The sequence below is a fragment of the Monodelphis domestica genome, chromosome 2 (assembly GCF_027887165.1).
Source record: "Monodelphis domestica isolate mMonDom1 chromosome 2, mMonDom1.pri, whole genome shotgun sequence".
Taxonomy (NCBI): Eukaryota; Metazoa; Chordata; class Mammalia; order Didelphimorphia; family Didelphidae; genus Monodelphis; species Monodelphis domestica.
In genome coordinates, this window is record NC_077228.1 from 271,430,679 (window position 1) to 271,454,708 (window position 24,030).

Below are 24,030 nucleotides of genomic sequence, written 5' to 3' on the forward strand. Positions count from 1 at the left end.
TAATGTTGCTAGTAGATGAATATTTATGAAAAATAAAATACCCAAACTGGAAATAAATAAGCTGAGAGGTTAATTCCTGAAGGAGCAATCACAGAAGACATTAAAGAGCTACCATATAAAAAGGAATCAGGACCAGATAAATTCACAAGTGAATTTTCCCAAATATGCAAAGAACAGATTTTGTGTATGTGTGTGTATACATGGGTATATATATATATAAAATATATCTATTTACATGACTTCTAAAATTCAGAAAATAGTGGTATATAACCTTATTTTTTTCATACACCAAATATGGTTTTGACCCTCAAATCTGAAAAACGCCCACCCTGGAGTCAGGAAGACCTAAATTCAAATCCAGCCTCAGACACTTAATACCTGTATGCCTCAGTTTCCTCATAAAATGAACTGGAGAAGGAAATGACAAACCACTCTAGTATCTTTGCTAACAAAACCCCACTGAATGAAAACAAAACAATAATTTAAAATTTTTTATTTTATTTTTTATTTTCATTTTATTTCTTTATTTTTATTGATATCTCTTGTTTTTATATCACATTCATTTCTGAATACATCCCTCTTATAACAGAAATTTAAAAAGAAAGGGAAAAGGTAATTCAGCAAAATTAAACAACACATTAACTTTGTATGATAGAATATACAATATGCTACACCCACAGACCCTACTTTTTTTAATTAAAAATTTTTTTTGCATAGTCCCCACTTTTGCAATGAAAGAAGCCTGTATTTTCTCAATTCTTCTTCAAAACCAAGCTTGATCATTATTACACAAGGTTCATTTTCAGTTTTTTGTTCTTTTTGTATTATGGTAGTAATTTCATAGTTTCCTGGTTCTGATTACTTCACTTTGCATCAATTCATATACATCTTCTCACATTACTCTGAATTCTGGATTTCTCTATATTCATCTTTTTTTTAACAATACAGTAATATTCCATTACATTCATACAGCATTACTTGCTTAGCTATTTCACAGTTGTTATACTTCTACTTTGCTTCCAGGTCTTTGCTACAACAAAATGTTAAGCAATAAAGAATGAAAAGGAAACTTTTGTAATGTAATAAATATTGACAATAAAAAGGTTAAAATAATTCCTAATTGCAAATAAGGTAATTGTATAGTCAGAAAATCCAAATAACTTAACAATAAGGTAAGTTAATATTTAGCAAGGTGTCATATAAATTTTAATCAACATTTACAGTGCTAGGTGTTAGAAACAGAAAGTAAAAAACAAAACAATTCCTGCCCTCCTGGAGGGCATTTTACTGGGGAAGTTAGCATACAGGTACAGGTAGAAAGAGTTTTATAAGGTCTGTTTTTATATGCCTATTTTTAAGGCAGATACAAAGTAAAAATGAAGTAATTTTAGGAAGGTAAGAAGAGGGCTAGCAACTAGAGATGGGGATCATTTACAGGAGATGGCTGGCCCTGGAGTCAAAGGAACTAGGGATTTTAAGTCAGAAAGGAGAGCATTCCAGGCCCAGGGAATAGTCTAAGAAAAGAGAGCACTGCAGGTATGTGGGTCAATCTGTGCAAAGGCAGGCATGGGATGATAGACATGTATGGGGAACAGCAAGTAGGTTAGTTTGACTAGCTTTGAATATGGAATGTGTAAAAGAAAATATTGTGAAATAAGCCTGAAAAGGCAAACTGGGCCCTAGCTGTGAAGGGAAAAAATGGCAGAAAAAGAAAGATCATTTCTAATAATGACAAAATATACTAAATATTTAGGAATTTGCCTTCTAAAACATTTACCAGACCTATATGAAAACAAATTTAAGATAATGTTGACAACAATAAAATAACTAAACAATCAGATGGCTATCTCTCACACATGATTTGGTTGAGCCAATAGAGTCAAAATGTCAATAATTAAAATTCTTTTAATTTATAAATTCAATTAAATGTTCATCAAAACATCAATGGACTACTTAATAGAATTAGATAAAAATAATAACAAAATTTATACAGAAAAACAAATGCCACCAACCAAATAGAACTATTGGGGGGGGGGGAGAATCCAGTAATTTCATTAGCACCATGATGGACCAGAAAGAATGTTGACTGTATAATTTTTTTTTTAAGCCTTACCTTCCATTTTAGAATCAATACTGTATATTGGTTCCAAAGCAGAAGAGTTTTAAGGGATAGGCAATGTGACTTGTCCAGGGTCATACAGCTGGGAAGTAACTGAGGCCAGATTTGAACCTAGGACCTCCCATCTCAATCCACTGGCTCTCAATCCACTGAGCTACCCAGCTGCCCCCTTGACTGTATAATTTAAAAAAGCAGCATTTGAATTCTGGCTTTGACATTCATTAATGCTATAATAATCAGCAAGCCACTTGACTTTTTTATTCCTCAGTTTTCTCTGCTCAAAATGAAAGGTTTAGGCAAGATGATATCTAGGGTCTCTTTCTAGCCTAAAGACCTATGACTTGTCTTGCTAGTCTCATAGAAGCATAGATTGCCAGAGCTAGACCTTGGGTCTTCTGTTCAAATGACCTCTGGTCTTTTTCTTTGGTTTATTGTTTTTTTCAAAACAAAGGAATTCATTGAAATGGTATACTTAAAAATAAAAAGCATCAGTAAAACATTTCCCCCATAAACCCAGAGTGCACTCTACCAGAAATACAAGTATCAGTGGGAAGGGACAAACACAGAATTCATAGTTGCTTATTGTTGTTCAGTTGTGTTCTACTCTTCATAATCCCATTTGGGGTTTTCTTGGCAATGGCATTGGAGTGTTTTGCTCTTTCCTTCTCCAGCTCATTTTTACAGATGAGGAACTGAGGCAGACAGGATTAAGTGACTTGCCCTATGCCACCCATGTAATAAGTGTCTGAGGCTAGATTTGAACCCATGAAGATGAGTCTTCCTTACCTCAGGCCCAATGATCTATCCATTGTGTTAGCTAGCTGCCCCTAGAAAACAAAGAATTCCCTATCAGAAAGACACATAAATAGGGAACCAAGACAATTTATACCTCCAGTACCACAGGATCACTAAATAAATGTATTTTCCTGATATCCTCACACTGTTTCTCAGAGATTCTGTGCTTTTCTGCCTTTTTGAGCAAAGTACTTTACACAAATGGCTGCTTAATGTTTTCTTCATTTGTTCATTTATTTAAGGGATGGTTTAGTGATCATTATTTAACCACTCCTATTTGCCCTTCATTCAATTATTGACTCATTGCCCAGTTGGGTTTTCTGGGATTGATATTCCTTTTCAGTTCTGGAAAATAGTATCAAAGGAAATTCTCTTTATCTCTTTGTTAGCTCTGAGCCCCCAGTCAGAGACAGTGCTTCTGGCAAAACAATTCATGTTAGCTCTATATCTCTTTCTAGCATTTCCCCTTCAATTGCCTGCTCCCAATGGACAAACTGACTAGAAATGTTGGTGATTACATTGTTTATAAAGACATAAACATTTAAAATGAAGGAAATTCCCAGAGGAAATGGCTTTAAGCTCCCATGAAGGAGATATAAGATTTACTTCCTTGAGTTTGGGAGGGAAGGAAGAAGAGGTTTATCAACACTTTGTTTCAACTTAGATCTTGCCTTATTGTCCCAAATAGCCTAACTTCCAGAAACCTGGACCCTTTCTTTGTGGCAGTTGTTTCTGCCTTTGTTCTACTCTCTTAGCTAGCTCCAGGTGGCCTCTTTCTTACATCTTATTTTCCAGCTCCATTCATCTTCCATTTGTCTATTTTTTTTACGTCCACTAGAAGAGCTGGGTTCCTCTTCCAATAAGATTTCTTCTTCTACACTCACAGTGTACTAGCTTTCTTTTCTTTTAAACTTTTACCTTTTTGTCTTAGAATCAATAATTCTAATATTATTATGTCAATAATTATCTTTAAATTTTTTAATTATTACATTGATAATAACTCTTCGAATATAAGCCAATAATCAATGTAATGGCTCCAAGGCAGAAAAATGGTAAGGGCTAGGCAATGGGGGTTAGGTGACTTGCCCAGAGTTACACAGCTAGAAAGTGTCTGAGGTCAAATTTAAACCCAGGTCCTAGACCAGTCTCTAGACCTGGCTCTCAATACCCTGAGCTACCTAGCTGCCCCTAGTGTACTACCTTTTAAAAGTCACTACCAGGAGGAGCCTATCATTCTTCATCCTATTGTGTTGTTTTCCTTCTAATTCATTCAAGGTACCAATTTTGCCTTCTAAATCTTATAAAGATTTGTAAAGTCACATGTAAGATCTCTTGTAAAGAAATAATTCAGAGGCTTTTTTTTATATTTAGCTTAACAGTTTAATATCTAGTTAGCTTAACAGTTTAATTTATGTAATTAATCATATAATTATTACTATTAATACATACTATACATATATTAAAATATACTAATTATATAACTATATATTATATATTATAGCATATGTTGTATATAATATATTGATTATATATCATATATAAAACTGTTTAATTATTAAAAATAGATATATAGTTAGCTTAATAGCTAGCTTTTGAGAACCATTCTCTTTCACAAATATATGAAATATATAACTTATTCCTTAAGGAGTAGGTTTGCTTATTTATTCCCCTGAATAACTTAATCAGATGGACACTTTGCAATAATTCCATGGCCCTATGGGAGGCTGTAGCCCACAGGTTGGTAACTACAGATTTATCTTACTCCCTTTATTTTCCACACAAAAAGTGACCCTTTTTTCTTTTCTTTTTTTTTAAGAACATGAGTTTATTTCATACCTGCCTGAAATTGTAGGAGAAAATAGATAATGTATTTTTAAAGTTTATTTATTCAATTAATTTAGAACATTTTTCCATGGTTACATGAATCATATTCTTTCCCTCCCCTCCTCTCACCCTGCTCCTGTAGCCAATGAGCAATTCCACATGTGTCAATAAATACATATATATATATATATTTTTTTTTTTTTAAGAGCAAAGGAAGTTAAGATACTAGAAGTGACCCTTTCACTATCATACAAGCATCTTTGTGGCTCCAATGTACTCAATATGCACTCAGATTCAGGTCTTTAAACTCCAAATCCAGGGACCTTTCCAATATATCATTTTACTTCTCAGAATGTGCCACATATCAAAATATACATGTAATGGCCATCTGGAACATGCACAGAGCACCTCTAATTCTTTCCACCTGGAGAGTCTTGACATGGAATGGAAGTGCCTTGGAGGAAACTGTCCCTGTTAACCTGTGGCTAAGAGAAGCCAAGCCAGTTAGATCAGGAACCACTGCAAACAAATGCTCCAGAGTCTTTGTAAGTCACCTTTGCACCATGCCATCCAACTCTCCAGAAGATGCTCCCCAGATTCTCCATTCTCTACTTGCACCAGACTCTGTTATGAATCATATGTCAATTGAATTCAACAAGCATTTTTTTTACAAAACCCTTACCTTTTGTCTTAGATCAATATGAAATAAGTGGGGTTAAGTGACTTGCCCAGGGTCACACAGCTGGGAAGTCAACAAGCATTTATTATGTATATTCCTTTTATTATTTCCTATTTATCTTGTCTATAGCTTGCTTTGTACATATTTGTTTGCATATTGTCTCCCCCATTATATTGTGAGCTCCTTGAGGACAGAGACCATCTTTTGCCTCTTTTTGTAACCCCAAGACTTTAGCACACTGGAGAACTAGAAGAGACCTTCAAGGCTATTGGGACCAGAAAGGTTAAAACATTTGCCCACAGTCACAAAGACAGATAAAGTAACTTGCATGTCTTTTGACTCCAAATCTTGATAATCTTTCTAGTACATGAAGCTACCTCCAGGGAAATCTCTGCTTTCAAAGATTTTATGTTCTCCTGAGATCTGGGGTAAGGGGAGAGTGGCATTTTGTACTTTATTATTTTTAAATTTATGTATTACCACTATAATGTGGCACTTATCAAATGGATATCTACCACTTAACCTGAACCTCATGACTTCTTAAACAGACAGACTGTCAGCCAAAAAAGGTGCCCTAGAAATCATCTAGTCCAACTCTCCCCTATCCCATTTTAGATGGATTTTAAAAAATACATCACTGGAATAGAATAAGTGTTCAGAAAAGGAACCCAAAGTACAGGTTATTCCAAAGTCTATTAAAGCTTAGAACTGCACTAAAACTTTTGGGATAGCCGATATACATGAATTTAGTTTTCAAAAAACTTAAGACCACAAGATATCTTAGAAAGAAGTAATAATAACATTTATATGGCACTTACTATGTACCAGGGACTGTGCCAAGTTATAATAATAATTATGTAATAAAATTGGGGAGAAATCAGCTGGCACAATGCCAAAAAATTAATTAGTCATATCTTGGCCTATATACTACAATAAGTTGCAACTGTATCAATAATCCAAATTCTACCCAGAAAAGAAATATTTACAAAGAAGAAAAGAACTATTATATTTATTTCTACTATGGAAAGATGAAAAAACAAACAAACAAACAAAGAAATGGCTAGAGACCAAATAGTTTAATTTAACTATAAATAAATGAAAAGAGTAACAGAAAGCATTTTGCCTAAAATACAAAGAAAAGCAATAAATTGTGAAAAAATATTTACAGTAAAATTATCTGATAAAGAACTGACATTTGGAATTTATGAGGAATTGCAAGAAATGTTCAAGAGTAACCCATAGTCCCCAGCAGAGAAATGATCAAAGGCACAACAGGTAACTTTCAAAGGAGGGAATATAAATGGTTGATAATCATTTTTAAATTGTGCCAATTCTGAAATAGTCACAGAAATCAAAATGAAAACAAATTAAAGCAAATATAACTGATACTCAACAAGTTGGCAGAATTTGTTGTTGTTTTCATTGACAGGTTTTGATGGAAATATTCCAAATTAACAGCTGGTAGGACTCTGGGAAAATGGGTATTGGCTAAGGTTCATGAAGCCCTCTTTCTGCAGAGGCATTGGGTCATTTATAAGAGTTACACCATGGATCAGATCTTTTGTCCCATTGCTAGGACTATACCCTAAGGGTGTTATTAAAAGGAGAAAGAGACCTAGGTGCATAAAAATATTTATAGCTGCTTTATTTGCTCTATCAAAAAAATGGAAACAACCTATGTCTCCAAGGAGTAGGAGAATAGCTGAATAAATTGTGGTATATTACTGTAATGGAATAGTATTGAGCCATAAAAAATGATAAACATGAAGTCTGCAAAGAAATATGGAAAGACCCATAGAGACTTATGCAGAGCCAGGAAAGCACAGTCAGAATTGCCCACACATTGACTAGACGGCATAAAAAATAAGAACAGCAACAAAACTTTACAAGTACACAGATGGAAAAGAGCTCGGAAGGCAACAAATAAGAACAAATCACTTATTATTTCGTTAAAGCTTATATATTTTCCCCTTTTATCGAAATGTAAACAGATTGGAGTTTATGATTGCATTGGGGGATTTTAGTCTTCATTGTGTTTATTTGATGTTTTATATTTGCCAAGACCTTTGTTAAGTTTATAATAAAAATTGATTTTTAAAAATAAAATAAAGCAGGATGAGAGTGGGGGTGGCTTGGACTAGATGATCTCTAAGGTGCCTTTTGGCTGACATTCTATACATCTAAGAAGCCATGAATTCCAGGCTAAGTGATAAAAGTAGTTTGGCCTTTCTATAACCCCTCATTTCACACAAGGGAGGGACTGGCTCTGTTCTGTGTCACCTTGGAAAGTGGAAATAAGGACCCTGGTAGGGAAAGAGAGGAAAGAAGTCCTAGATAGACCCTTGGGAAATAAAAGACTATCCAGAAATAGAATCAAATACAGGTGGGGCAGTGAGGAGGAAAGAAGGAGGAAGGAAACTAATAAGATCTGTGCCTTTATTGGTAGAAAGAAAGGGAATACCTGATGAGACAACAAGCAAACAAATACAAACAAAGCAGGCTATTTACAAGATAAATAAGAAATAATCAACAGAGGGAAAGCAATGGAAGTAAGAGAATTGGGAAAGGAATTTTGGAGAAAGTTGAATTTCAATTGGGACTTGAAAGAAGCCAAATTATCAACAGAGGGAAGGCAATGGAATTAACAGGAGTTGGTAAAGGATTTTTGGAGAATTTTAGATGGGACTTAAAGGAAGCTAAATAATTAATACAGGGAAGGCAATGGAATTAAGAAGAGCTGAAGGACTCTTGTAGAATTTTAGTTGAAACTTAAAGAAAAATCAAACAATTAACAGAGGGAAGGCAATTAAATTAAGAGGGGTTGGGAAAGGATTTTTGGAGAAAGCAGAATTTTAGTTGGGACTCAAAGGAAGCCAATTAATTAACAGAGGGAAGGCAGTGGAATTAAGAGGGGTTGGGGAAGAATTCTTGTAGAAGGTAGAATTTTAGTTGACACTTAAAGGAAGCCAGAGAGGTCAAGAGTTGAGACCTGAGGAGAGCATTCCTGGCATGGAGGACAGCCAGAGTCAAGAGATGGTGGATCTTCTTGGTGGAACAGTCAGGAAGCCAGTGTCACTGGATAGAAGAGTACATGGAGAGGAAGAAGCTAGGTAGCTCAGTGGATGTAGAGCCAGGCCTGGAGATAGTCCTGGGTTCAAACTTGACCTCAAATACTTTTTAGCTGCATGACCAAGGGCAAGATCATAACTCCAATTGCCTAGTCCTTACTGCCTTAGAATCAATAAAATGGAAGATAAGGGTTTTTTAAAAGGGGAGAAAGAGTAAATTAATGGTTAGGAGTAATGGTAGGGAGACTGGAAAGGTAAGAAGAGACTAGATTATGAAATTAGATTATGAAAAGTTTTGAAGCCAGACAGCATTCTGTGTTTACTCCTGAATCAGGATCTAAAACCAAGTCTTTCTGACTTGGAGGTCAATTTTCTATCCATTTTATGCTATCCTGTTTCTTAGGACAGAGAGATTGGGGCAGGGGGAGGGGGGAGGGAGGAAGAGGAAGGAGAGGGCGATCATTATTTGATAAATAAACTCAGGTCCTCTGAGTCCAAATTCAGTGCTCTTTCCCTACTTCAAGCTCCTTTCCCCTTCATTGTGTATTAGTCTTCCCCTTTCCCCAAAATTATTAACTTCTGTTCCTCTTTGAAAATGGAATAGAATGAGAGCAAGGTTTGGGGGATGGATCAGGATGGGGTTCTATGCTCCCATCTGCTCCTGGCTGTGCCACTCTCACTCCATCACAGTCCTTCCCTGCCATTTCTGGAGAGGGAGGAAATCAACCGGAGTATCCTGTAGGCAACAGCCAATGACAGTGAAACCTGGCTAGAAATCTACATGCTCCTGTTCTTTGTCCTTCCTGGGAGGGTTCCTCTGTTCCCAACCCTGGTCCTGCCCTAGAGATTTCTCACAGCTGTTCTCTTTCCTTTCTTTTTCTCTGTGCTTGCAGATTTTCTCTCTGTTCTATTCTCATCTCTGTTCCTTAATCTCCATCCAGTCTTTGTTTCTGCTTATTCTCTACTTGATTTCTTTAGTCCTGTCAATATCTTTCCATTTCAACCTCTTTATCTCTTTTGATATTTGTCTATCATTGTCTTTCTTTCTTTTTTTTTCCTAGCCATCTACATCTCTTTGCCCTTCAGTTTCTCCATCACCAAGGTCTTTCCTCCTTTATCCCTCAGCATTTCCACATCTCCTTTACCCTTTCCAAAACCCTGGGCAAATGTGGTGCCTTGCCTCAGGGAGGCACTGAAGAGGTTATCCTTTCTTCCTGAAATGACCACTGTCCCTATGCCTCATCTCAAGGACCTCTACTGCTGGCTATAATCAGAGATCAGAGTAGCTAATTGGCTCAATGGATATGAAAACCAGATCTAGAAGTTGGGAGGTCCTGGGTTCAAATGTGGCCTCAGATACTTCCTAGCTGTGTGACCCTGGACAAGTCACTTAATCCCCATTGCCTAGCCTTTATCTTTCTTTCTTAGAGTTGTTGTCAAGACAGAAGGTAAGAGTTTTTAAAGAAAAAAGGGATACACTCATCCCTAGCCATTCCACCTAAATTCCCCTTTCCCCATAATCTACCTGGGGTCAAGGGTTGAGCCTCCCTTGTCTTGACTATACCCAAAGGTCCACTGTGTTTTGTTACCAGCAACAGTTCCTATATCATTCAATTACTCCACCCCAAACAAATTTTTTGTTCCTGGTCATAGATTTTCTATCTCTTGTCCATTTAACCTCTTTCCCTCCTTGTCCCTCATACAGTCTCTCCTCATACATTCTGCTTCTCCATGTCACCATCTCTCTGTACCTGTTTTTTAGTTTCTCCTTATTTCCAGCCCTGTCTCTCACCACCTGTCCTTCAGTCTTTCTATTCCTAAATCTCTTAATCTATCCCCATCTCTCTGTCCCTCAATCCTAGCCTTTCCCCATCTCTCTGATCCTCAGTCTTAGCCTTTCCCCAGCTCTCTGTCCCTCAATCCTAGCCTTTCCCCACCTCTGATCCTCAATCCTAGCCCTTCCCCATCTCTCTGATCCTCAATCCTAGCCTTTCCCCACCTCTGATCCTCAATCCTAGCCTTTCCCCACCTCTCTGATCCTCAATCCTAGCCTTTCCCCATCTCTGATCCTTAGTCCTAGCCTTTCCCCATCTCTGTCCCTCAATCCTAGCCCTTACTCATCTCTGTCCCTCAGTCTTAGCCTTTCCCCACCTCTCTGATCCTCAATCCTAGCCTTTCCCCATCTCTGATCCTCAGTCCTAGCCCTTCCCCATCTCTGTCCCTCAATCCTAGCCTTTCCCCATCTCTGTCCTCCCCTCCATCTCTTTCTGTGTATCTCTTCCCTGTTCATTTAGCTGGGTTGCGGCAGACCCGGGTGAACAGAAGGGGAGGGGAGAGGAGGGAAGGAAGGAATTGGCTGGAAGCCCAGGCCTGAGTCAGAGGCATGAGGCATCATGAGTCAGGCTGGAAGGGAAGTCCCTGCAGTAGGGGCTTTCAGAGCTAGGATCACAGGCAGAGAAAGTGTCAGAAATGTTCCTTTGACACAGTGACCTTGCCTGAGCCTGGAAAGCCGGAGAGATGCTTCTGCCCACAAGTATCCCCTCTTATCTCCCATCCAGAGATGCATAAACATGGACACGAAAATCAGACACACATGCCAGGATGCACAAATATTCATACACATAAGCCATGAAATTCACATTCACATGAATTTGCCAAGGAGCACAAAGCTCCCAGGCTGATGGGTTCACACACACACACACACACACACACACACACACACACACACACACACACACACACACACACACACCTCTTCCCCTCTGCCTAAAGAATGATGCTGATTTTCATACCAAAAGATATTTACTGGTCTACCCTGAACACAGGGCAATTTATGCTGCTGGACAAATGGAGTTGTTTTCCTTGCAGTGGGAAGGAGATTATATAGAACCATCCCCATCCTTGTGAGACAGGTTTGGCTGGAGGGATAGCATGGGCAAAGGCAGCTGCTGGAAAGTCTCTGATTTCTGGCCCTGCCCTAGTCCTACACCTGTCTGGGCCTCCATTTCCTCCTCCATAAAATGGGAATGATATCCCTATCATGACTGGCCTTACCACTCTTCTGTCTTGGAACCAATACTTAGTATTGATTCTAAAACAGAAGGGAAGGGTTTAAAAAAAGAAAAGAAACAGATCCATTTTTGGACAGCAAGGTGGCTCATAAGGACTCGCAGGATCCTAGATTCAGAGCTGAAAGGAAATCTCATCCAGGCCAATCCCTGCATTTTGCAGAAGAGACAAGTGAAGAAGCCTAAGGAGGTCGACTTACCTAAAGGTCACACAAGTACTAACTAAATAACGGAGTTTTTGAAATTTGAATCCAGGCCCTCTTACTCTAGGATCTAATGTATTCTAGAATCTGGAGCTGTTATCTGAAAAAAAGAGGATACTTCATAGCCCTACACTCAGAAAGGCATGAAGTATTTGTTCCTCATTACACATGAAAATGGGGGCAAGGAGCAGCAAGGGGGCTCAGTGGGTAGAGTATTGGGCTTGGAATCAGGAAATTTTGCCTTTATGAATTCAAATCCAGCCTCACATACTTACTAGTTGTGTGCCCCTCGGCAAGTTTCATCATCCATAAAATGATGGGGTTGGACTAAATTGCCTCAGAGGTCTCAGAGAGCTCTATATCTATGATCTCACAATTTGTCTTGAATCTTTTTACTTTTTAGTGCACTCCATGTGTATATTTCTCTGCTAAGTTTATCTTGTTATCACACTGAAACTGTACCAAAGATAGAAATTTCATGAGAGTCTCTCCCTATCCTCTCCTGTGCATCTTTTCCTCCTTAGTAGAGAGATAAGATTAGGAGTTCCATGAAGGCAAGGATCATATCTAATCTGAGCCTTATACTCCCTCCAAGTTGCAAGTACATTGTTCCGAGAGCACCTAACAAACGTTCATTGTTTAGAAATGCATCTTCTCCAGGTGTCCAGATCCAGCCGCCATCTTGGGCCAGTTCCTCTACCTACACCTCTAAATGGCCACCCCATCCTCATCTTTTCTCTGGCCTATTCATGCTGTACCCTTACCAAGTAGACTTCTACTGTAGAAAGAATTTGACTTTTCTTTACATGTCTAAAAATCCGGACTGGAGTTTCTATTTGACTTGACTATTTTTGTCCATTGAATCATGATTCACTTTATTTCCCCTGTTGGAAAAGTTGGGGTTATTCTTGACCTTTCTTCTCCTACATCTCTCTCAGTCCTATAGCTTACAAATTGGTATGTGATTCCATCTCCCCAATAATTCTCCATCCATCTTCTCTTTCTTCTCATCTCCACTGCCCTACTATGGTTCCACATCATTGTTGTTGTTCAGTCATTTGTGTCCAACTCTTCATGACCCCATGGACCATAGCACACCAATACTGTCCATGGGATTTCTTGACAAAACTACTCCAGGAGTGACGTGCCCAGGATCACACAGCTAGGAATTATCTGATGATGGATTTGAACTCAGGTCTTCCTGACTCTAGGTCTGGCTCTCTATTTGCTGAGCTACCTATCTGCCCCCACCTATTACATTATATTTGAGTTGGGGGCCACAGTGGGTTATGTGCTTGACACTTCTGAGATGGGCTATTCACTGTAGTCTTAAGACTACCCATTCTTTCCCATCTTCATGCCTATTACAACATTACTCATGATTAGAATGCCCTCTCCCCACCTCACTGGTAAATGGCTCTCCATTCATCTTCTCTAAAACTTCCTCCAGATGTAGACTAAATGATCACCCTAGTGTAAATATTAATAATATGGAAATAGGTCTTGATCAATGAAACATGTAAATCTCAGTGGAATTGCACATTGATTATGGGAGGGGGGTGGGAGGAAGGGAGAGAAAGAACATGATTCATATAACTATGGAAAAATATTCTAAATTAATTAAATAAAAATTTTCAAATAAAAATTAAAATAAAAAAGAAGTCCTTGTAGGTAAACAGATAAGTAAACAAACAAACAAATGAATAAATGAATGAATAAACAAATAACTGAATAAATAAATGAATGAATAAATAAATAAATGAAATTTTCCCCAGATCCCTCTAGTCTGGCATCTAAGTATAAAACCAAAGTTCTGGCTAGATGTACCTAGCCAACCTTGGTGCACGTATGGAGCTGCTAGCTATTCAAGTCCTCGGAGTCCTGGTAGGACATCCTCTTCTCCAGTTGTCTCAGAAACAGAAGGGAGAGAACATGACCCTCCTTGAAGGAAAAACATCTTTGGTTGGGGTAACCACCCATTTTCCTTCCCAATCACCCATTGTGGGTCAGCCACAAGCTACCATGTAGTACTCCACCTCAAAGGCCCCTCCTCCATGAAGCCAGATTTTTTCCCCCTATCTCCTTTCCATTCCTTTTTCCCTCCTCCTCTGCCCTACTCCTCCATCACCAAGTAAGTAATGTGTCAGTTTGGTAAACAATGAGAGCTATGGAAGAGGATCTTTTTATCTAAAACAAGGACTCTTATCTTGAACTTGGTTGGTTGGTTTTCTTAAAATTTGTTTATTTGTTACATTAAAGTTCCAAGTTCCCTTCCTCCTCCCCTACACTAGAAAAGCATCTTCTGACCCCCCAAAAAATGGATCTATAAAACTATGTTTTGCTTGTTTCTATTTTATCAGGTCTTTCTCTGGAGGTAGACATAAACAAGTAATTTTTCAAACAATATTTCTGTTGTTGTATATAATGTTCTTTTGGTTCTGCTCACTTCACTCTTCATAATTTCATGTAAGTCGTTCCATGTTTTTTAAAACTCTTATTGTTTTTAGACCCCTTCTTGTTCTTCTGCCTTGAAACCAATACTTTAGTATATATAACCGATAGTAAATATATAGTAAATATAACCAATATTTAGTATTACTATCAAAATTTTTTTTAATTCTTATCTTCCATCTTATCTTAGAATCAATACTATGTATTGGTTCCAAGTCAGAAGAGTGCTAAGAGCTAGATACTAGGGGTTAAGTGACTTGTCTAGGGTCACATAGCTAGGACATGTTTGAGACCAAATTTGAACTCACAACCACCCGCCTCTAGATCTGGCTCTCAATCCACTTAGCCACCTACTTGTCTCCTTTAGTATCAATTCTAAGATAGAAGGTAACAGCTCAAAAAAATAAAGTAAAATAAAAATTTAACCCACTCATCACTTCTTACAATGTATTCTACTGAGCTTGTTTTTTTTTTATTGATAACTATATTCCAATATAGTTTCCCTTTTTTTAGATATTTAAAAACATTATTCTGAAAAAGTCTTCCCCAGACTTCTAAAGGGGGCTCAGAACACAAAAAAGACTAAAAGTGCCTGATCTAAAAGAAATTTGGAAGAAGCTAGCCAGTGGAATTGTGACTCAGTTCTGTGTGTAAAAACAAGCCCAGAACATCTGATCCTAGAAAATTTAAAGAAAAATTGCTTGTTAAATTCAACTGTTTGTTGCTTACTTTAATATTGGACCCCTATAAGCCCATCCCAGATGGCATTTGTTAATAGGCCCATTCAGACCTAGTTTCACCCTTATTTATATGATTTAATTTCATCCTCACAACAACAATAAGTCAAAAGAAAGGTGGTATGTCACTGTATTAATTATCCAACAAAGGAGTATAATACCCGAGTTGTCTACAATGTGACACTCTCCTTAAGTCACCAGTCCAACAGCCACCCCTGGTCTCTCTAGCACATGTGCAAGCAGGCTTCTACAGGGCTGCAGCACCCCTTATGTCCACCAGATGGTATTTTACTTACAGATGCCTATACTATTTCCCTCCTTCCCTAAACTAGGGACAAGCCTAAGACTTTTAGTGGCATGGTATCTCAGTTTAGAATTTAATCTAGTGGATCAAACAAGAATATTGTTTAAAATATCCAAAATATATGATCTGTAAGAAGTTATAGAACCTCATTTCATATTTGAGCTTTCTTCTCTCTGGCTATGACTCTCCACATTTACAGGACTCTGAGACTTAACATACCATGATCATATAGTTTATTGGGCACTGTGAAAATGGAAATAGATTAAGTGCTTTCATATGGAACATTCCATCTCTGAAACCTTCTTACAGTTTCCTATCCCTCACCCCTAGATTTTGGGGTATTGTCAGAGGGATTCCCAAGTCACGAGTATCCAGAATTCTTATGGAAAAAGAAAGAAAAATGTGTCCAGAACCCTGATTCCTGTTCACAAATTATATTAAGGGTGGCTAGATAGTACAGTGGATAGAGAGAACGAGGTCTGGAGTCGAGAAAATTTGAGTTCCAGCCTCAGAAACTAGCTGTATGACCCTGGGCAAGTTACTTCACACTGTTTTGCCTCAATTTCCTCCTTTGTAAAATAAACTGGAGAAGGAAGTCACAAACCATGTTAGTATCTTTGCTGAGAAAACCATAAATGAGGTCATGAAGAGTAAGACGTGACTGAAATTGATTAAATAACAAAAATAAAGTTGTAAGAAAAATTAGTCTCTTCTTCCTTGCTTACCACATGGAATTTGTCAATAGCTGTCAATTGCAGGGTTCCTGACTTTCCTCCAGGATCACAGACTTAGAGCTAGATGGGACTTTATGAGAGTCAGACATGACTAAAAACAACTAAACAAAAATAAAATGGTTAGAAAAATCAGTCTTCCCCCTCCTTGCACTGGATTTGTTAATAGCTGTCAATTGCAGAGTCCCTGCCTTTCCTTCAGGATCACAGAATTGGAGATAGATGGGACCTTATGAGAGCCAGATATGACTAAAAACAACTAAACAGCAACAAGAATAAAAGTGTTAGAAAAATTAGTCTCCCCCTCCTTGCTTACCATATTGGATTTGACAATAGTTGTCAATTGTAGGGTCCTTGCCTTTACTCTACAATCACACACTTAGAGCCAGATGGGACCTTAAAGGTCACCTATTCTATTGACCTCATTTTTATAAAGGAGGAAACTAAGGCCCACAAAGTAAACGGATTTGTCCAGGATCACTTAAGGACTAAAGTGGAAGTCTTGGGCCACCACAGGAGCAGCAGCTGTAGACAATCCTAGCTCAGCCTGATCTAGTTTATTTTCTTTTCTTTTTAAAACATTTACCTTCCATGTTAGAATCAATACAGAGTATTGCTTCCAAGGCAAAAGAGCAGGAAGGGCTAGGCATTTGGGGTAAAGAAGCTTGCCCCAGGATCACAAAGCTAAGAAGTGTCTGAGGCCATATTTGAACCCAGAATCCCTTGTCTCTAAGCCTAGCTCTCTATCTACCAAGCTACCTAGCTGTCCCAATCTAGTCTAGTCCCAATTTTATTTTCTAAAAGTCCAGCAATTTTAATTGAGAGGTGGCTCCCACTTAGCCATACCTGTATAATGAACAGCAAAGTCTTCCCACAGCAGCACTCAGAATCGCAATCCATAAATCTAGAAGACAGCAGAAAGAGTGAATACTTCATGCCATGGTAGAGTTCATGCCTCATTCTACTGTGAGACTTTCTACCTATCACTAGCACATGCTCCCCCCATGATTCCCAGTTCAGGTAAACTGAGGGGGGGTGGTGGTGGTGGAAGGAAGCAATCAGCCACCTGTATGCATCAGGACCACATAAGTAACTTTGCAATTTTTCTCCGAAGACCATCATTATCCTGGGCACAGAAATCAAGAAAAGGGCAAGCTGTAGACACCAATTACATTCCCATTGTTACTCTTTTCCCTCCTCAAGCAAAAACTTCCCTTCTGGGATTCCCTCACCTGGCAGCCCTGGCTTCCCAAACCAGGAAATCTATAGTGAGGACCATAAAATCAAATGAGCCAAGGCTCATAAAGGATTCTTCTCTACTTGTGGTCAGAGAAGGGGTGGAAGCCCCTCTCAAAACCTCATAAACTTCCAATTACATATCTATTGATTTTTAAGACCTGGATTCAGAGTGGAAAGGTGCCTCAGAGACCAACAAGTCCAACCGTTTCATTTTATAGATGAGGAAACTGAGGTCCTGAGTTGAAGTGATTTGTCCAAGGTCACAGAGATCCGAAGTATCATTTATTAATTTCTAAGACATTTATTTTTTAAATAAGATTTCATTATCATCTTGTATTTTTACATTGCTAAAATTTTGTCCCAGTATCATTCCCTACTCCTTATACTCAGACAACCAGTTCATATAACAAAGTTTTTTGTTTTTTTTTTTTAAGAAAAGGAGGAAGAATTGAGAAGATCCCCATCAACTGGGGAATGGCTTAACAAGCCGTGGCATATGGCCGTGATGGAATACTATTGTGCTATAAAAAATGATGAGCAGGATAATTTAAGAAAAATCTCAGATTTACATGAACTGATACAATGAGCAAAACCAGGACATTCTACACAGTACCAACAATATGGTAAGAATGATCAAGTGTGAACCACTTAGTTTTTCTCAGCAATAGGATGATTCAATACAAATCTAAAAGACTCATGATGAAAAATGCTATCCACTTCCAGAGAAAGAACTGATGGAATCCGAGTGAAGACTGAGGCATACTTTTTAAAACTTTTTTTAGGGGTTTTTTTTTGTCTGTATTTTCTTTCACACTATGACTAATATGGAAATATGTTTTGCATAACTGCATGTGTGTAACCTATAGCAATTTGATTGCCTTCTAAAAGAGTAGGGAGAGGAGGGAATTTGGATCTCAGAATTCTAAAAAACAAGTGTAAAAAATTGTTTTTATGTGTAATTGGAAAAAAATAAAATGTTAAGAAAAAGAGAAAGGGGGGGAACAGCAAAACTAATCTCTCTCATATATTTATATATATATATATATATATGTTTTGTTTGGGGGTTGGCTTTTTCCAATATTTCACACCCAGATACTTCCTCCACTTCTGTAAAGGGATGGGGTCAGTGTCTTATCTCTTCTTTGGGTTCATACTTGTTCTTTGTAATTCTGCAGTTTGGATGGTTTTGTGGTGGTTGCCTTTCCATTTCCATTGTCTTAGACATTTCACATACTGTTTTCTTGACTCTATTTACTTTATTCTTCATCAGTTCACTTAGCTTTTTAAATGCTCCTCCGGATTCATCATATTCATCATTTCTTACAACACAGGAATATTCCATTATGACCATGTACCACAAATTGTTTAGCTATTCCCCAGTCGATGGGCATTTACTTTGTTTTTGGGTCTTTGCTACCACAAATAGTGTTGCTATAAATATTTTGATGTAGATGAGGGCTTTCTTATCAGTGACCTCCTTGGGATATATGCAATCATGTAATATCTGTGTATATGGTTCTAGACTGGACCTAATTCAGGCCCTTTTCTCTGACAGTTTAAGTCATACTGAAACCAAGAAAAGCAAGCATGGAAAAAAAAGAAATACACCTACTAAGAAAGCGGATTCGTTAGACAGCAATGAAATGAGACACCAGTAAGTTATCCAACGGTTAACAAAAGGAATCTCCTTAACCATGGGAGAAGACTGCGTAACCAAGATATGCATGAGGAAAACCCGAGTTGACCTAACAGAGCAATACTCCCCTGCCTCTGAGTTGTCCATAGTGGTCTGCTATGCTTGGAACCCCATCTTGTACTCAGATGACCAAGAAATGATGGCAAGAACACAGGCTGTAAGTCTTCTAAGCCCTTCAAGTCTCAAGAATGGCTTAAACACCTTTTAAGGAAAAACTAGTCTTACTTAACCCCCCCCCCCCCACTAAAATATAAAATCCCTGAGGGCAAAGTTAGTGGTTTATTTTTAGTAAAATTTATATTTTCCTCCAGTCGAATACAAGATGTTAGAGCAACTTTTGACATTTTTTTTCCCTTTAATTGGGGAATTGTTGTTGGGTTTTTGTTTTTTTTTTTGCCTTAAAAAAATTTTTTTTGGACAATTTCAAACATTATTCCTTGGTTACAAAAATCATTTTCTATTCTTCCCTCCCCTCCCCCCACCCTTCCCATAGCCAATGCACAGTTCCACTGGGTAACACATGTGTTCTTGATCAGAACCTATTTCCATATTGTTGGTATTTGCACTAGGATGATCATTGTCTACATCTCCAACCATATCCCCTTGACCCATGTCATCAAGCAGTTGTTTTTCTTTGGTGATTTTACTCCCACAGTGTTTCCTCTGAATGTGGATAGTGGTTTTTCTCATAGATTACTCTGGGTTGTTCAGGATCATTGCATTGACACTAATGGAGAATTCTATTACTTTCGATTGAACCACAGTGTATCAGCCTCTGTGTACAATGTTCTCCTGGTTCTGCTCCTCTCACTCTGCATCACTTCCTGGAGGTTGTTCCAGTCTCCATGGAATTCCTCCACTTTATTATTCCTTTTAGCACAATAGTATTCCATCACCAACATATACCACAATTTGTTCAGCCATTCCCCAATTGAAGGGCATCCCCTCCTTTTCCAATTTTTGGCCACCACAAAGAGTGCAGCTATGAATATTCTTGTACAAGTCTTTTTGTCCATTATCTCTTTGGGGTACAAACCCAGCAGTGCTATGGCTGGATCAAAGGGCAGACAGTCTTTTAGCACCCTTTAAGCATAGTTCCAAATTGCCCTCCAGAATGGTTGGATCAATTCACAACTCCACCAGCAGTGAATTAGTGTCCCTACTTTGCCACATCCCCTCCAGCATTCATTACTTTCCACAGCTGTCATGTTAGCCAATCTGCTGGGTGTGAGGTGATACCTCAGAGTTGTTTTGATTTGCATCTCTCTGATTATAAGAGATTTAGAGCACTTTTTCAGGTGCTTATTAATAGTTTTGATTTCTTTGGCTGAGAACTGCCTGTTCATGTCCCTTGCCCATTTGTCAATTGGAGAATGGCTTGATTTTTTGCACAATTGATTTAGCTCTTTGTAAATTTGAGTAATTAGACCTTTGTCAGAGGTTTTTGTTATTAAGATTGTTTCCCAGTTTGTTATTTCCCTTCTAATTTTGGTTACATTGGTTTTGTTTGTATAAAAACTTTTTAATTTGATGTAGTCAAAATGATTTATTTTACATTTTGTGGCGCTTTCTAAGTCTTGCTTGGTTTTAAAATCTTTCCCTTCCCAAAGGTCTGACATGTATACTATTCTGTGTTCACCTAATTTACTTATAGTTTCCTTCTTTATGTTCAAGTCATTCACCCATTCTGAGTTTATCTTGGTGTAGGGTGTGAGATGTTGATCCAAACCTAATCTCTCCCACACTGTATTCTAATTTTCTCAGCAGATTTTATCAAATAGTGGATTTTGGTCCCCAAAGCTGGGATCTTTGGGCTTGTCATAGACTGTCTTGCTGAGGTCATTTACCCCAAGTCTATTCCACTGATCCTCCTTTCTGTCTCTTAGCCAGTACCATATTGTTTTGATGACCACTGCTTTAAAGTATAGTTTGAGATCTGGGACTGCAAGGACACCTTCCTTTGCATTTTTTTTTCATTATTTCCCTAGGTATCCTTGATCTTTTGTTCTTCCAAATGAACTTTGTTATGGTTTTTTCTAATTCAGAAAAAACGTTTTTTGGAAGTTTGATGGGTATGACACTAAATAGATAAGTTTGGGTACAATGGTCATTTTTATTATGCTAGCTTGTCCTACCCATGAGCAGTTAATGTTTTTCCAATTGCTCAGATATAGTTTTAGTTGTGTGGAAAGTGTTTTGTAGTTGTGTTCATATAGTTCCTGTGTTTGTCTCAGCAGATAGATTCCTAAGTATTTTATATTGTCTAAGGTGATTTTGAATGGAATTTCTCTTTCTAATTCCTGTTGCTGAGATGTGTTGGAGATATAAATGTTAATGACTTATGTGGATTTATTTTGTAACCTGAAACTTTGATAAAATTGTTGATTATTTCCACTAGCTTTTTAGTTGATTCTCTAGGATTCTTTAAGTAGACCATATCATCCGCAAAGAGTGATAGCTTGGTCTCCTCGTTGCCAATTTTAATACCTTCAATTTCTTTTTCTTCTCTAATTGCTACTGCTAGTGTTTCTAGTACAATGTTAAATAGTAGAGGTGATAATGGGCATCCTTGTTTCACTCCTGATCTTATTGGGAATGCATCTAGTTTATCCCCATTGCAGATGATGTTGGCTGATGGTTTTAGATAGAATGTACCATATATCTCCATATATCTATTAACTCTATTATTATTTTTAGGAAAGACCCTTTTGTTCCGATGCTTTCTGGTGTTTTCAATAGAAATGGGTGTTGTATTTTGTCAAAGGCTTTTCCTGCATCTATTGAGATAATCATGTGATTTTTATTGGTTTGCTTGTTGATATGGTCAATTATGTGGATGGTTTTCCTAATATTGAACTATCCTTGCATTCCTGGTATAAATCCTACCTGATCATAGTGAATAATTCTCCTGATCACTTGCTGGAGTCTTTTTCCTAGTATCCTATTTAAGATTTTTGCATCTATGTTCATTAGGGAAATTGGTCTATAGTTTTCTTTCTCCATTTTTGACCTGCCTGGCTTTGGAATCAGTACCATATTTGTGTCATAAAAGGAATTTGGTAGAACTTCCTCTTTGCTTATTATGTCAAATAGTTTGTATAGTATTGGGATTAGCTGTTCCTTGAATATTTGATAGAATTCACTTGTGAATCCATCAGGCCCTGGAGATTTTTTCTTAGGGAGTTTTCTGATGGCCTGTTCAATTTCTTTTTCTGATATGGGATTATTTTAAGAATCGATTTCTTCTTCTGTTAATCTAGGCAATTTATATTTTTGTAAATATTCATCCATATCACCTAGATTGGCATATTTATTGCCATATAATTGGGCAAAATAGTTTTTAATGATGGCCTTAATTTCCTCCTCGTTGGAGGTGAGGTCCCCCTTTTCATCTATGATACTGTTAATTTGCTTTTCTTCTTTCCTTTTTTTAATTAAATTGACCAGTACTTTGTCCATTTTGTTTTTTGTTTTTTTCAAAATACAAGCTTCTAGTCTTATTTGTTGGTTTAATAGTTCTTTCACTTTTGATTTTTATTAATTTCTCCCTTAATTTTTAGGATCTCTAATTTGGTTTTCTTCTGGGGTTTTTAATTTGTTCGCTTTCAAGTTTTTTATTTGCATGTCCAATTCATCCATCTCTGCCCTCCCTAATTCGTTAATATATGAACTCAAGGATATAAATTTTCCCCTGAGTACTGCTTTGGCTGCATCCTGTAAGGTTTGAAAGGATGTCTCATCATTGTCATTTTCTTCAATGAAATTATTGTTTCTATGATTTGTTCTCTAACCAATTTTGGAGAATCATATTATTTAATTTCCAATTAATTTTTGATTTGGCTCTCCATGTATCCTTATTGATCATTATTTTTATTGCCGTATGATCTGAAAATGTTGCATTTATTTTTTCTGCTTTTCTGCATTTGTATGCTATGTTTTTATAACCTAATATATGGTCAGTCTTTGTGAATGTACCATGTGATGCTGAAAAGAAGGTGTATTCCTTTTTGTCCCTATTTATTTTTCTCCATATATCTATTAACTCTAATTTTTCTAAGATGTCGTTCACCTCTTTTACCTCTTTCTTATTTATTTTTTGATTTGATCCATCTAAATTTGATAGTGGTAGGTTCAGGTCTCCCATTAGTATAGTTTTACTATCTATTTCCTCCTTCAATTCTCCTAGTTTCTCCACTAGAAATTTGGGTGCTATATCATTTTTTGCATACATGTTGATTAGTGATATTTCCTCATTGTCTATATTCCCTTTTATCAGGATGTAATCAGGTCTATTTTTACTTTGGCTTTGTCAGATATCATGATTGCAACTCCTGCCTTCTTTCTATCAGTTGAGGCCCAATAGGTCTTGCTCAAACCTTTAATTCTGACCTTGTGAATATCTACCCGCCTCGGGTGTGTTTCTTGTAGACAACATATGGGTAGGATTTTGGATTCTAATCCACTCTCATATTCAAATACGTTTTATGGTTGAATTCATCCCATTCACATTTAAAGTTATGATTGTCACTTGTGTATTCCCTAGCATTTTGATATCCTCTCCTAGTTCTGTCCTTTCTTCTTTTGCTATATCCTTTTAAAACAGTCGTTTACTTTTAATTAATCCCCCTAATCCCCTCCCTTGATATGCTTCCCTTTCCAGTCCCTCCCTTTTTGTTCCCTTCTTTTTTTTTTAGTCTGTTAAGTTCCCTCCCCCCTCTCCTTCCCTCCATTTTTGTACTCCTTCCCCCTACCCCTCCCTTAGTTTTACCTTCTCCATTACCCTGTTGGATAAGATAGAATTCAAGATCCCAATGGATCTAGATGCTCTTCCCTCTCAGAGTTGATTTCACTGAGAGTAAGGTTTAAGTATTACCTATTAGCACTCTCCTCCTCTCCTTCTTATGAGAGTATTCTTCCCCTCCCCTTCCCATGTGTATCTTTGTGTGAAAAAGATTATTCTATTTATTTTATTTCTATTTCCTCAAGTATCTCTTGGTACCATTATCAATTCCCCCTCACCCTTTTTCTTTTTTTTCCCATATCATCTTATAGTCCTTAAGGCCCTAATCTTTCCCTATGAGTGATTCTTCTAATTACTATAATAATGAATACAATT

General features: G+C 37.4%; 1 long non-coding RNA gene across 1 annotated transcript; it reads right to left on the bottom strand.

Moving 5' to 3' along the window:
* Nucleotides 1–488: 488 nt before the first annotated feature.
* On the bottom strand, nucleotides 489–24,030 carry LOC130457341 (uncharacterized). The gene is made up of 2 exons (XR_008916517.1): nucleotides 16,826–24,030; nucleotides 489–2,946 (listed from the first exon to the last, which is right to left on the bottom strand). It is a non-coding gene; the product is annotated as an uncharacterized LOC130457341 (long non-coding RNA).